Below are 15083 nucleotides of genomic sequence, written 5' to 3' on the forward strand. Positions count from 1 at the left end.
TTCGGAGATAAAGGGGGGGAATGGTAATTTTTTGGCTAATTTTGTAAATAACTTCGAACCTATGTATTTTAAAATTATAAAAAAAAACATGTCCATCTTTGGGTAACTAATTTACATATGTGTACCAAATTTCAACTTAATTGGTCCAGTAGTTTCCGAGAAATAAGGCTGTGACAGACGGACAGACAGACAGACAGACGCACGAGTGATCCTATAAGGGTTCCGTTTTTTCCTTTTAAGGTACGGAACCCTAAAAAAGAAAGAATAAAAACGAAGAAATAAAAAGAAGTGTAATGTAAGACTCTTACGGAAGATGTCGCTAGAGCTTCCCTAAGGCTCATATATTGTGGAAATATTTACTGTATTGGGTATGGTCTTGGTAGCTCAGATGGCAGTGCACTGGGCTAGCGATCCAGTGGTCATGGGTTCAAGTCCCACCCAAGACAGTGAATTTTCCACTTTTAATTTGTTTCTAAGTATATTAAAACGGTTAAACAAATAGATCTAAAACGTAGTAGTACCTATAATCATAAAGAATCTGCATAACAACAAACAACAAAAACCAAACAAGTCGTTCTAACTTAAAGCAATTAAAATATAATGAATTGTGTGGACGGTAACCTTCGCGACTCACTTGGATGGTTTTCTAGGATTTTTGTAACTCAATAGGAACTAGAACTCGCTTTACTGTGGAACTTTGAGAAAACCAAACTGAATTAGACTCCAGCAACCTTCGAGCAACACCGGGAAGGGAGTCCGCATTCGCACTATTTCCCCTCTGCCGAAGCACATGCCCAACTGGGCATGCACACAACTAGCACGGCGGTGCGTGTTTGTGACTCATCCGTAAACAAAAAGAGATCGAGGTGTGCAAGATTTGTCTTTGACCTGTGTCATTTTCTATGTATTTGTGTCGTCATTACAGACCCCATCATTTAACATACTTGTATTTTATTTAAGTAACTAGCTGTGCCCGCGGCTCCGCCCGCGTGTAATTCGGTCTGTGACAGTAAGCGGCTAATTTCTAATCCTAATTTCTCTCCCCTGGAGGAGGAACTTAAAGTAAAGTTGACATATGGATATGCTAGAGGACTGAAGTCCAATATTTTACAATTAGGTATGTACCACTAAATAAAACTACACTCCAAAATCAATAGTTTTATTCGCCCTTATTCAAATTTTACACGTGATTTAAACTTAGAGAATATAATCAAACAGAGTGGTCATTAACAGGCGTTCCCCTCTGTCGAAAATAGGCGGCCAATGGTCAACCGACGTTTATCTGACATGGCTATGTTTACGTTACGTAGGTACACATTTGATCTGCCCCTCCCCCGCAAAAAACGCCAGACTATTTTGTACCGAAAATTATAGACATGGCGTTTATTACTTGGCGTCTTAGTACTTATGGCGTCTCCGTTGGTTATATTCTCTAAGGATTTAAACGACAGAGTAGTAGGTGTATATCGGACGATACAGTAAGGTATACGCGCGCGAGCGAAAGCGAAGCGGCCTGCCTGGGTAGAGCGCCACCGCCACGCACCGTGGTCTTCTTCAGACTCCTGAGGAAGACCACGTGCCCCTTGTAACCTCAATGCGTTGCGAAACTTTCGCGAATGATTCGATTTTTTTCGGGAAGGCATGGTAAATGCGTTTGACTCCGCAAACGACCAGTGCCGGATTAAGATATTTTGATGCCCTAAGTATTTCTAGACCATGGTGCCCCCTCTCCCTAGGGTCATCAAGATTACATTGAATTTTTTTGGTAAATTGAGTGACGTTCATTGCTGCATTTCAGCTGAGAATGGAAATCAGTCACATCATTTTATCACGAAAATTGACAGTGCCGCAGCAGTAACGTTGCAACAGAGTACCTAATGCTGCTGCAGTCGCCACCCGGATGTCACCTTTATCATAAACATCTTAAAATGTTATTGAAAACGCGAGCGAAGCCAGCGCGAAAAATTTTCGATATCAAAACGCAATTTGATAGATAGTTGTACATTTTTACTTTTAGTATGGAAAACAGTCACATCATTTTATCACGAAAATTTACAGTGCTACAGCAGTAACGTTGCAACAGAGTAATGCTGCTGCAGTCCTCACCCGAATGTCACCTTTATCACATCTTAGAAAGCTATTGAAAACGCGAGCGAAGCGAGCGCGAAAATTTTCGATATAAAAAAACGCAATTTGATAGACAGTTGTACATTTTTACTTTTAGTACGGAAATCAGTCACATCATTTTATCACGAAAATTGACAGTGCCGCAGCAGTAACGTTGCAACAGATTACCTAATACTGCTACAGTCGCTATCCGAATGTCACCTTTATCACATCTTAGAAAGTTATTGAAAACGCGAACGAAGCGAGCGCGACAATTGTTCGATATAAAAAAAAACGCAATTCGATAGACAGTTGTACAGTTTTACTTTTAGTATGGAAATCAGTCACATCATTATATCACGAAAATTGAATGTCACCTTTATCATATGTTAGAAAGTAATTGAAAACGCGAGCGAAGCGAGCGCGAAAATGTTTTGATATAAAAAACGCATTTTGATAGACAGTTGTAGGTACATATTTACTTTTAGTATGGAAATCAGTCACATCATTTTATCACGAAAATTGACAGTGCCGCAGCAGTAACGTTACAACAGAGTACCTAATGCTGCTGCAATCGCCACCCGAATTTCACCTTTATCATAAGCATCTTAGAATGTTATTGAAAACGCGAGCGAAGCGAGCGCGAAAATATTTCGATAATTTTGGTGCCCCATAGACATGGTGCCCTAAGCAAGTGCTTATTTTGCTTAAAAGGGTTAATCCGGCACTGCAAATGACAGAGGTCAATGTTTTTTTTTTTCAAAGTACCCACCTTCGTGGCCATTATTAAGTGCTTAAGGAGGCGATACGTATGAATATGGATTTGATATGGATGCGATATAATTACGATTAGGTATAATTCATAACGGAGAAAATAAATAATTTTATGCAATTATACTCGTGTTGATATGTGTGTTTATTTTAGCACTACGTAACTATGTAAACCCATTTTTAGTTTTCTTGGTTACTTAATGTTTACTCAGCTCCCCAAAAGATGGCACTGTGCAATGAGGGGCAATTAATTTACTGCCGTTTAATTTTGTTGTATTATTAAATCAACACAATTATTCAATTAAATTTGTTAATATTCGTACGATTGATTGAAATTTTAGAAGAGGGGTCTTCTAAACTGATAGTTAATTTGGCAAAATTCTTCCTCGGTGGCTTATTTATGTCACATCGTATTCAATTCAGCGCCATACATCATTCAGTTTACCAGGGTACTCTATAGTGTTAGCACATATTTGAAAAAAGTTTGCCCCTCCTTCCTAAGTAGCGCCATACGATTCAGGGGCAAACTTAAGTCAATCGATTGTTGTGGCTACCCCCCCTTTTAGGGGTTGAATTTTTATAGCCTATAACCTGGCCGGGGATTTTCTCGACAGATTAGTAAAGTTTTCATCAAAATCTGTTCAGCCGTTTTCACGTGATGCGCGTTCAAATAAACAGACAAACAGATAAACAGACAAACAGACAAAAATTCTAAAAACTGTTGGAACGTGTTCTGTTATCAATTCTAATTATCCCCGGCCAACTTTTTTTCAAATATCTTCCATGTACAGACTTTCGACCCTCTTCAGCTTTATTAGGGGCTATTCATAAATTACGTCATTTCAAATTAGGGGGGGGGGGGTCTGGACATCGGATGACGGTAGCATGAAGTAGGAGGAAATGGGGTCATTTGATGCATGATTTTTGGATGATTATAGGGGGGGGGGGTCCAAAATCGTCAAAAATCGATGACGTAATTTATGGACAGCCCCTTATATGTATAGATAGATAGATAGATAGATTAGAACTAGGTATATATTTTTTTATTTATTCGTATTTTTTAAGTCATTAACGGGTCTAACGCGATTCAATTTCATTATTTTACTTTTTTTCCAAAGTTTCGGCCAGGTTACGGGTGGCAGCACCTCCGGTTGAACAGTAGGAGAAATGGCGCGACCATTTTTTTAAATATGCCTCGGCGTGGCAGAGGCCGCGAGAAGGTTCGGTCATAACAAGCCCGTAATTGGCAGAGACCGTCTCGCGGCCTCTGTGCGACGCTGCATTTCGCGCCTAAAATAAAACCGTTAAAACTATGCTTTGCTTGCTCACTCTTGCAAGATGCATTCGTCAATAAACAAGGATGGTATTCCCTAACGGCCGAATTCCCGCGTAAAACAAAGTTTGTTAGGAATGACGTGATGTTCCTGCCCCACCTCGCCCATTACGCGCCGACCGTCGTCGAGCCGCGAACATTCAAACGGAATACGCACTGATAAAAAGTGAAATAAACTGTGGGAATCGTGTTAAATGTATTGTTTTGTCATAAAGACTGCTTTTTCTACAATCAATTGTTTTATTTCGTACCTAATTATACGTATTTTTACATGAAAGTAGAAAAAAAATGGTAATATGAGATTAGAACAAGTCTAGTATAATTCACATAAATAGAATAGAATTCATTGGTATACAATGAAATAACCCATTTTATGCTGAATTCTGTGATATATAGTTTGTATATATCATTCATAGATTTTTTTTGGGAAACGGTCATATTTCTCGCACGCGCCAAATTTGCGATGATCACCCGTTGAGGCCCCGCCACTTGACGTATATTTTTCTAAAATGGCTGCGCCACTCAACCGGCTTGTTATGTCTGTCCGTCTCGCGGCCACCGCCACTTACCGTAGAGACCTCGAGGAGGACAATGCCACTCGAAGGGCTAGGTTGTACACATACTAACTCTTTTAAAATAAAACTGTAAATGTCTCGATTGTAACCTCTGTTCAACACTTTTTTATTGAGCATAGTAGGGTGACAAAGAGTTAATAGACACACGACACCCAATCATTTCTATTACAACTTTAATTGCCAGAATGGACAAATAAAGTGACATTGGACAATAATGGCTAACTACGTGCGCGTGGCAGAAGCGTGCCTGATGGTGACAATACGAGGGTAGCAAGGGGTAAGCAGGTCACTCTTTAAAAGTATAAATTAGATTCAAATTTATTAGCTTTTTGATTATAGGGGCGAATTATTATCAATGTACGGTCTAAATAATTATCTTACACTTATAGGTATTTAAAAAAAAATCTTTGTACCTATCTTGAAACTAAAAGTTTTCCTCTTTATCGCATTTGCTCGCTCTAAACGGGAAAGAAAGAGATGCGGATAACGGAATTTCGATTTTGGTTGAAGACTCGAAAACTTGTGTTTTTTTAGTCTACTATGGTGCATGGTAAGTAAGTAACAGATTTTTAGGTACATTTAAATAACTTGATGAACGAGGAAACATTTTTTTATGTAAACAACTTTGCATATGTAAATTTATATTTGTGTGTTATATTTTTTTAGAAAACCTCATTTTAGCCTATTAAATGGTAACAATTCTCAGCAGTTTCAAAACACCATAGAGTAGACCAAAATAAATTTTCAACGATTTTGATAGCACACGCAGTGCAAGTGTTATTATTACGTCATAATTTCATAGAAGTTAGACGTTTAAAATAACACTTGCACTGCGTGTTCTATAAAAGTCGTTGCAGACTTTTCTTGTTCTAACTCTACACAGATATGACTATTCAGTTAGCTTTAGAGTTCGATAATTGTCACCCTGGAGACATCACCTGTCGGATAGAGGTCGACGGCCGATTCGACTTCTCCACTAAAGCACAGACTTGTTACTCAAGTCATTTACCTACTGTCCGCTCATACTATATGTATGGATGGTGCCGCAGCCCTTTCGGCCACGACACCAAAAGCAGTCGCTGGTCACTGTGTCGACAAAACTGTGTAACCACTTAAAAAAAATTCACAGATTTCGTGCCTCACACGACTATCGAGCACATTGGAAATGAATCTACGGAATTCGAAAAAATATTGTCGCTGAGCGACGAGAAAGTCTGGATAAGGAAATAGTTACAAAATATATATATTGTCGAATAGTGCGTTATCTACGCCCGTCTCAAACAGGATAGATAGAGTTAGACCAATAAAAATCTGCAGAAATTTTGATAGCCCACGCAGTGCAAGTGTTATTCTGCCGTCATAATCCCGATAATTCACAACAAACACCGATAACGAACTCTGCGAAACATGAAGTCATAAATGTCATGTGAAAAATGTCGTTCTGACTTTTTGACTATTTTAAGGTTAGGCTACAGGGCAAACCCTTAACCCGATTGTCTTTGTTTTAGGCTCAAATTGTAGCTGACTAAATTGTCCAAAGCCGTTTTTCTTAAATTTTTGATATCATACTTCTTTTCCAAATTATCGAGCATCAAAATCAAAAATTCGGAAATAATTGAATTTTATTTTCACTATTTCGACCATAACTTTTTTTGTTTTTGACTTTCTCGAATAATTATTTTTGGACCTTACAGCTCTCGTGATTATGCGTCTTTTGAGCCTATTTTTTAATATCATATCTTCACAACTTTTCGAGATATAAGGGGATCGCACTTTTTCGTGAAATCGGACCCTATACTGGAGCGAACGAAAAGACATTTCCAATGTCAAAACTATATGTATGGAAATTATTTATAATAGCTAAAATTATCTAGTGTATTGTGAAGGTGGTTGGCGGCAACATGCAGTGCGTGACCCATATGGCTTATGACCGCATACTATGGAGACGCAGCATACATGGTCGCGATCCTCAACAATGAGGGACCGAGGAAGAAGAATGGATACGTCATAGTGATTCTAGTATTAAGTACGAAACAGAATCGTAGAAAAAATCGTTATGACATAAGACACAGAGAACACACCTATCTTTAGGGTTCCATACCCGTAGAAAATATCTTTATGACATAACATAAGACACAGAGCACACACTTATTTTTAAGGTTCCGTATCTCAAAAGGAAAAAACGGAACCCTTATAGGATCACTCGTGCGTCTGTCTGTATGTCCGTCTGTCACAGCCCATTTTCTCCAAAAGTACTGGACCAATTAAGTTGTAATTTGCTACAAATATCTAAATTCGTGACCCAAAGACGGATATCTTACGTAAACAAATTAATTTTAAACATGGAGGCCACTTTTGGGGGGTAAATGAGAAAATTAAAAAATAATGATTTTAGGGTTCCGTACCCAAAGGGTAAAACGGGACCCTATTACTAAGACTCCGCTGTCCGTCCGTCCGTCCGTCCGTCTGTCACCAGGCAGTATCTCGTGATCTGTGATAGCTAGAAAGCTGAAATTTTCACAGATGATGTATTCCTGTTGCCGCTATAACAACAAATACTAAAAAAAAGAATAAAATAAAGATTTAAGTGGGGCTCCCATACAACAAACCTGATTTTTGACCGAAGTTAAGCAACGTCGGGCGGGGCCAGTACTTGGATGGGTGACCGAGTCCGACTCGCAATTGGCCGGTTTTTTTAAACTATATCGTGGTACATAACAAATGAATGAACTCATTTTAAGAATTTCAAACATATTTTTTTTTGTAATTTTAAAATAATCAAAATCAATCAAAAATATACTTTATTCATGTAGGCCTAGCAACAAGCTCTTATGAATAAATAGTTAAGCATGTCATTTTAAATAGAAGAGCTTATCTTCGATTGTATGGAAGCGGCTTTCCAGCGGTTGGTTCGTGTCATTCTCAAGACAATATAAACAGAGTGATTTTTGCATGCCAGTTGCTGGTGCTTGTGCATGCATGTGCTTCGTAATTGCTAAATCCATCTTTTGTACCTAACCATCGCCCACACTGTTAATTGTCCATAAGTGGACCTTATGCCTTTTTTAATAAGGTCCACCGATGTACAATTAGAAGTGTTGCTACTTGTACCATATTTAATGTAAAATAATCAACATCAAAATCTGTTAATCTTAAAATTATTCTCCCATCCAAACACAAAAACTACTTGCACAATCATAGCCCCGAGACATAAATTCTATTATCCTCTACACTAAATAACAATGATCCCTTAGATATTATTCAGGGGCGCCACTCTATATGCATGGCAATTTAGTCTTTACAATATTCAAATCGCAGTAACAACGAAGGGCAATTATCAAGGCGCTGCGCCACATCGCTCCCGGCGTTCGTAAGTATGCAGATGAGGTGGTGATATTGTGATTGTTTATTTGACGACGTTCGTGTTTTGTTTTTAATATAAAAATAAATTAGACATGGCAACACTTTAGTCTATACACATAGGGCATACATTACATTGCAGGTCACTTTATGATCGAGATTAGGACCCACACGAACCTTGCGATAAACGCACGGCGCGATTCGGGAAATGAATTAGAGATTCACTAGATATGAAATAGTAAAGATATTAGACGTTCCACGGCAAAAGGTACCATTGCCCCGGCTGAATATTGGAGCGGCGTTAATAATAGCGTAAGCGCCAGCCGCCATAACGTACCTTTTGCCGTGGAACTATAAAATATGTGATTTTTACTATTTCATATATTTAGTGAATTTCTAATTTATTTCCCGAATCGCGCCGGAATGCGTTAACAGAATGTCGCTCCTTGAGAAACATAACGTCATTATCCAAAAAATTGGGTTTTTGAGTTAATAACGCCATCTAGCTCGTATGATCGTAACGCACGCAATACGAAGACACCTATCGCCCTAGCTCTATTAGAACCGCCAGAGGGCGCTAATGTCGTTATGGCGAATAGAGGGAATAGGTGCCCGTCTCATAGGAACAATGTCATTAAGGGGAAGTAAATTGTATTTTTTTGCTTAGTGACGGTTTTCTATGAGATTCAATGGTAAGTACGTCAATTTACATAAGAAATAGTGTATCTATAAGTACTATGTCACTTTAAACTTATAATATGGTATCGAAATCAAAACTCAATTTAAAGCAATATCGTGGACACTTGTACTTTTGAATTTAATAGAATAGAATAACGTTTTGAAATAAGTAAAGTGACATTATACCTATAATGACGGTTTTGCTTAAAACTTAAAGCCATAATGCTGACTAAAAATAAAAACGTACTGTTCTTTTACTTTAAGTGACATTGTGATTTTAAGAAGCTGACAGAAGTCTTAGCAGGTCGATCGTCATTATCTGTGTAGTGTCAATATGCTAGCTTAGTTTACCATAGCGACAGTTGGCATGCTTAAGTGAAAAATGTCGTTTTAAGCTTAAAGCCACTACAACTGGTACAGAACGCTTATAACGGTGTGGTTAATGAGTGTCACTCGTTGTTTAATGTCACTGTGTTGTATTTTTTCTATAAGGTTCATAATAGAGTTGTATTATGGGTACCTACTAGACGACTATTTATAATTAGATAGATATAGCCACATTACGAGCCCTATTGATCTAACTGTGGAACTAGGTTGGTATGTGTAAGATTCCCATATTTATATTATAATATAATATTATTTATGTGTTGTGTGATACTTTTTCATTCATCAAAATTTGCAAGTTATTTTTGTGATGTCTGTTATGTTCCAATTTTATTTCTGACAAGGTGACACAAAACACACGTTAATTATTATTATCACTAGGTAGGTACTTACCTATTAATTACCCATAAAACTATTGTTCTCTTACAGTAGAAAATGTCTCAATGTGTCTTGAATGACAAAAAAGTTTAAAGCTATTTTAATAAAGTTAATACTACTGTTTTAGTTGAAACTGTTAATAAAGATAATACTTATGATGATGAAGAATTCGTACCTCCTTCAGAAGAGCTAGTTCTAATAACGTAATGTGTCGCTTGTGAGTTTTTTGTTGTTTTTCCGGGTTGGTTTAATTTTGCTACTGGCTGTTTCTAAAGTATTTATAATGTTGTTATTTTGAATTTGAACTTCTGAATGTGTATTTGTGGTATCTCTTCTTGTAAGGTGTCAAAATTACTTCGTAATTCTAAGTTAAACTGATCGTGGTTACAAATAAGAGTGTGTTTCTGTTTAGGTGTTTTGCCTATTTATGAATTACATAATTGCTTACGGTGGATTTAAGTCTTACATTTTATTTTTGCTCTCACGGGTCTGTGATCGGAACTAAATTTAAACCTATTGATGTACCTAATACCTACATAAATAAATATTTAATTAAACTATTGTCAGATGAAAATATTATTATATAAGTAGTCAATTTCGTGTGTGATATTCCGCCAGGCGAAGTCCAGGTCCAGCGACTTTGAAGTTTTTTTGAGAAAGAAGGAATTACTTATCTACGTTCATGTTTCGACCAAAGGCAAATGGAATAGACCTAGAACTACGGTCGTTTCTGCTGCCAAGGCCATATGTGGTCCGACTATGTATGTGTGCTTGATCTGACTTCACCAAGGACAATGGTCCATGTTTCCTGCTTTTCATCAGTAGATTTATTTAGAGGGTCATAATCTCGTAATACTCTTCAATCTTATCATCGCAATGTGTAGATGTTGATGCGTAGGCTTTGATTGCGGTTAAGGTAGGTATATAGCTTTGGGATTTGGGATATGCTTAACGTCAACACAGCCACCTTGTCGGAGTAATTTGATGACGACAAAGCGTGTGGGTATCTTCCGCCGGGTAGTTTCAAAGTAGCGCCAATAACAGAAAAGCTAACGGAAAAACGTCTGAGGTGGTACGGTCATGTACAGAGGCGTCCTGTAGACTACATGGTTAAGGTAGCGCTCGATATTTCAACGACGAAGCGAGGACGTCGAAGACCACCTGCTACCTGGCTGACGACGGTTCAGCGAAACCTGAAAGACGCCGACGTTGCACTCAATCGTGCAGAATGGAGGAAAAGAACAGGGAAGGCCGACCCCAAGTAAATGAGAACAAGGCCTAGCAGGATGATGATGACGTGGGTATCTTCCGCCCGGGGATTCTTAGCACCACTTTTACAGGGTACTTAGCGCCGTAACGAGGAGTCGTACATGTCAAATGAGATTGGGCCATAAGCCCACCATGCTGGTTCAGTGCGGGTTGGTGGATCGCCAGAGGCTTGTTTGGTATTCCACAGGGTGACCACGTGCAGGAGAGGCTGGTCTGGGGTCCGTTACATGACATTCGGGCCCCTTACATCGCATCCCCCAATTATTATCCTCCCCTTTGTTTATTTACTTTGGTAATTTTTGATCGTAAAAATATAGCCAAACAAAACAAGCTAAGAATACTCTAGTTTTAAAGAAAAACTAGTCTTATTTGCTAATTTTTTAAGACTGAAAGTCGCTTACTTTAGTAAATATTAATTAACATCCATGTAAAATGATTCTAATTGCGCTTTTTCTTTGAAATAAACGTTAAGTTATATCAAATAACTGGATATAGTGTCACTGTTCCATAAATTGAATCAATATTGCGAAGTCGTCATGTGACATTAAGCAAAACTAAACGGAATAGTGACATTACAATTTTCTTTTAATTGAATTATCTTAGAAATTAAACAAAAAAAACATAGTTTACTCAAATGACTCACAAGATTAGTTTAAAATCTAACAAAATATAGCAAAAAAACTCTTTCTTTTATCTCTAGTACGGCAGTTTTAGACGTTTGAAGATTTCGAAAATTTTAAAGCTCTGTACCCAAAAAACACGTTTTTCGCTTAATGACACTGTGTTTCTCAAGGAGCGATGTATGAAAAATGTCAATGCGCTTACAGTTTGGGTTTACCGCGTAAAACAATTAGTGTAATTAGATTATCTAATGTAAAATGTATAATATCCCCATATTGCTACTCTTTCGAATAGACTGAGCTCTGCAGCTTTTGAAGTGAGCAAAATCCGTCAGTTAACTGACGTGAAAACAGCTCGATTAGTATATTTTAGTTACTTCCATAGCATTATGGCATATGGTATTTTACTGTGGGGCGGTGCTTCAGATATAAATACCATTTTTGTTCTGCAGAAGAGGGCTATTCGAGCAATATACAAAATGAACCATAGAGACTCACTTAGAGATAAATTTAAGGAAATTGACATAATGACAGTGCACTGTCAATACATTTATGAGAATATTCTGTATATATTGTGAAATTCATAATATTAATACTAGAAATAAACATAAGCTCGCAGTGCCCTTCACTCGGCTCCATAAAATTAAAAAATCATTCATGGGTAATTGTGTAAGATTTTATAATAAACTTCCAAACCATATTACTGAATTATCTATTAATAAATTTAAGAATTATGTAAAGCGTAAACTTATTTCTAAAGCTTATTATACCACACAAGACTACATGAATGATATTACAACGTGGGATTAATTGTTATTCGAAATGATTATTTATTTATTAGGTACATTTGATTATTGATGAGGAAATGGATATTCCGATGTAATACTATCTACTTCTTTTGTTATATACTTATGCTTTTTTTTGACATTTAGATTTTATTCTAGAAATTCTAGACTAGTATTTTTTTATACAATCTTTTTAATGTTTGACGATCCTTTTGTGAAATTCTTAGTGTTAAATTTGATATGTATAATAATCCAATTTTATTATGGAATAATATTAACATCAATAAATTGCTCTGATAATTAGATTAAGATTAATTACGATTCATAAGAGCTTGTTGCTAGGCCTACATGAATAAAGTATATTTTTGATTTTTTTGATTTTTTGATTTTGATTTTGTAAACGTTGAAAATGGCCTGAATGGCTTCGAGAAAAGGATGGTACGGCCGTGCCTCTTTGTTTTACTCGACTTGGCGGGGGCACTACCGTGCCCCCAGATTTTTCCTACATTTCGTTGATCGCATGAGTTAACCCTGCGTTTCGCTTAAAACAACCGCTTTACTTATCTACACATATTAGCATGCGTCCACATAAGCTCAACATATCAAGAAAATCTTCGAGGATAAACTTTGTATCGATCTCACTCGGAGGCAAGCTTGAACCTGGAGCACCTATAGGCAGAGCCCATTAATTCGGCAGGCCAGCCTACCGCACCTACATCATGCCTAGCATAGCCTAGTCCTGTACGGTGCGCAGAAAAATCGAGCCCCGCGCGCACTCTGACAGGAGGTCATTTGTTAATTCGTTGAAATATGGTGGCAGGCGACGGCTATTCATTATAAGGCCGCTCGTTTACGCCACACGTGTGCTGTACGGTTTGCAGCTGACTGTGGATAGCCTGCTTTTGAGTGATGTTGTTTGAAAAACTTTCTCGGTTTGAACGGGGACGGATTGTACCTTTTTGCGACTCATTCTTATAGTCCGACAAGAAATTGTAGAAAATGAATGAGGGCGCCACATCCTACGTAACTGTCATTTTTGACGTAAAATAAAACATGGCAACAATTTAGTATTTTTTTTTTAGTTCCATTTTATTTAATTTCTACTATTTTATGTCGCACTATTGCGAATTAAATGAATAAAAATTCGTAAATTGCAAATAGTTTTTTGGATTTTATAATCTTAGATTTTTTTACAAAAATCTTGGATACAACATGCACAACGCTGTACTTACATAAGTGATTTAGTAGGCTAAAAGTTTAAATGATAAATGTAGTTAGGTGGTAATTAATTTCTATAGGAGTGATTGATGTGTAATTTTAGTCTTCCATTACATTTATAGTCGCTTTTTAATTCTAATATAAATGTCGCTACCTTCTGGTCCCGTACAGTCTGAAACCATCGACACGAGAAGAAGAATTCTGATGAGTTTACCCAGGTTTTTTTTAGTAAATATAATTTATTTTAAATACAGTCAAATACCCTTTTTTTAAATAATAAAAATCCTTAAAATAGAAAATACAAACTAAAATTAAAAACTAAATTTTTTATTAGTATTTTCCAATGAATTTGAAAACTTTCATCAACAAAAAAGTATTAGCATTTGCATTCTAATGTTATATTTTATTATATACCTACGCGAAATTTTTGAAGCATTAGATGAAATATAATTTTAAAATTTTAAATAAAAAAAAATACTAGAAACCCAAGATTACATTAATCTTATTACAATTTTAAAAGCACTAAGAACAAACACATTACTTTTACACTTAACTTTTTAAGTCTGTTTAAAACAGATATGTAAAGTAAATATTCTCTTAACCGACTTTTTTGCCGACGCTACAGTCAGTGCAACCGCTTGTGCAATTGCTACAACCTGCATTCTCTCGCTCTGTACCGGTACATTACCCGCATAGCCTTCCCTTTCCCACATGGAGTGCAATTTCATCGTTGTACATAGTTAGGCCTGCACTTTGGGTACGTAATTAAATATTTTGTAAAAATGGTGGCCGCATGTTTAACTGAGCGTGTATTATTTAAATTCTTTGTCGAAATTATGCTTTAGTATTTTACACACTTATGGCATTATTCATAATAGCTCTACAAGCTTCAATTAGCTATATTAATTGTTTGTTTTAATGTATTTGCAAGAACGCGATAAATATAAGTTAAATAGAAAAAGTTCGATATAAAAAAGCCCTTTCCGCGAGTAGTTAATAAATGTTAATTAATCATACATTATCACATTCGGGGCCAAGAACCCGACTGTCGGGTACACTGTTCGTAGCGACTAAGAGCTTCATACGGCAAAGACGTGGCTACGCGCTTCGAGCGTAACCCGTAGCGCTTAGTGGCAATGTGTGTTATTTCACTTCCCCCGGACTTATCGTAATACTCTTTCAGAAGTACCGTAACATTTAATAAAACATTTTTTTTACTATTTTTATTATTTCCACAACTTGGGGCTCACATAATTGGGTAATTGACTAATTGAGTACTTAAATGTTTAAGTTAAATCTCACTATAAATGTAAGTACACCTTAACTATTTCAAAATACAGTTCAAATTTCATTGCCATTATCCCTTACAACCCGACCCAATGTGACCCAACACACAGGTATTGAATGACCAATAAGCTTCATTATAGGTAATGGGAAGCATATAGCCTATACATATATATATACCCAAGCATTGCGATGCCCCGCACGGCCGCGGGTGAATATGGAATGACCCGTGGGTGACTATATGCTTTGCATATAATATACTTCCCTGATTACATAATGGATCATCTTAGCAGAGGGAACTTATGTGTTATGATCTTTTGGT

General features: G+C 36.9%; 1 long non-coding RNA gene and 1 other non-coding gene across 2 annotated transcripts in view; one reads left to right on the forward strand and one right to left on the reverse strand.

Moving 5' to 3' along the window:
- LOC134806461 (uncharacterized) overlaps positions 1–15083 on the reverse strand; it is a 154226-nt gene that overhangs the window by 49583 nt on the left and 89560 nt on the right. The gene's annotated exons all lie outside the window — the stretch shown is intronic.
- Positions 374–446, forward strand: Trnaa-agc (transfer RNA alanine (anticodon AGC)). Its single transcript has one exon. It is a non-coding gene; the product is annotated as a tRNA-Ala (tRNA).

This window comes from Cydia splendana, chromosome 3 (assembly GCF_910591565.1).
Source record: "Cydia splendana chromosome 3, ilCydSple1.2, whole genome shotgun sequence".
In the NCBI taxonomy this organism is placed as follows: Eukaryota; Metazoa; Arthropoda; class Insecta; order Lepidoptera; family Tortricidae; genus Cydia; species Cydia splendana.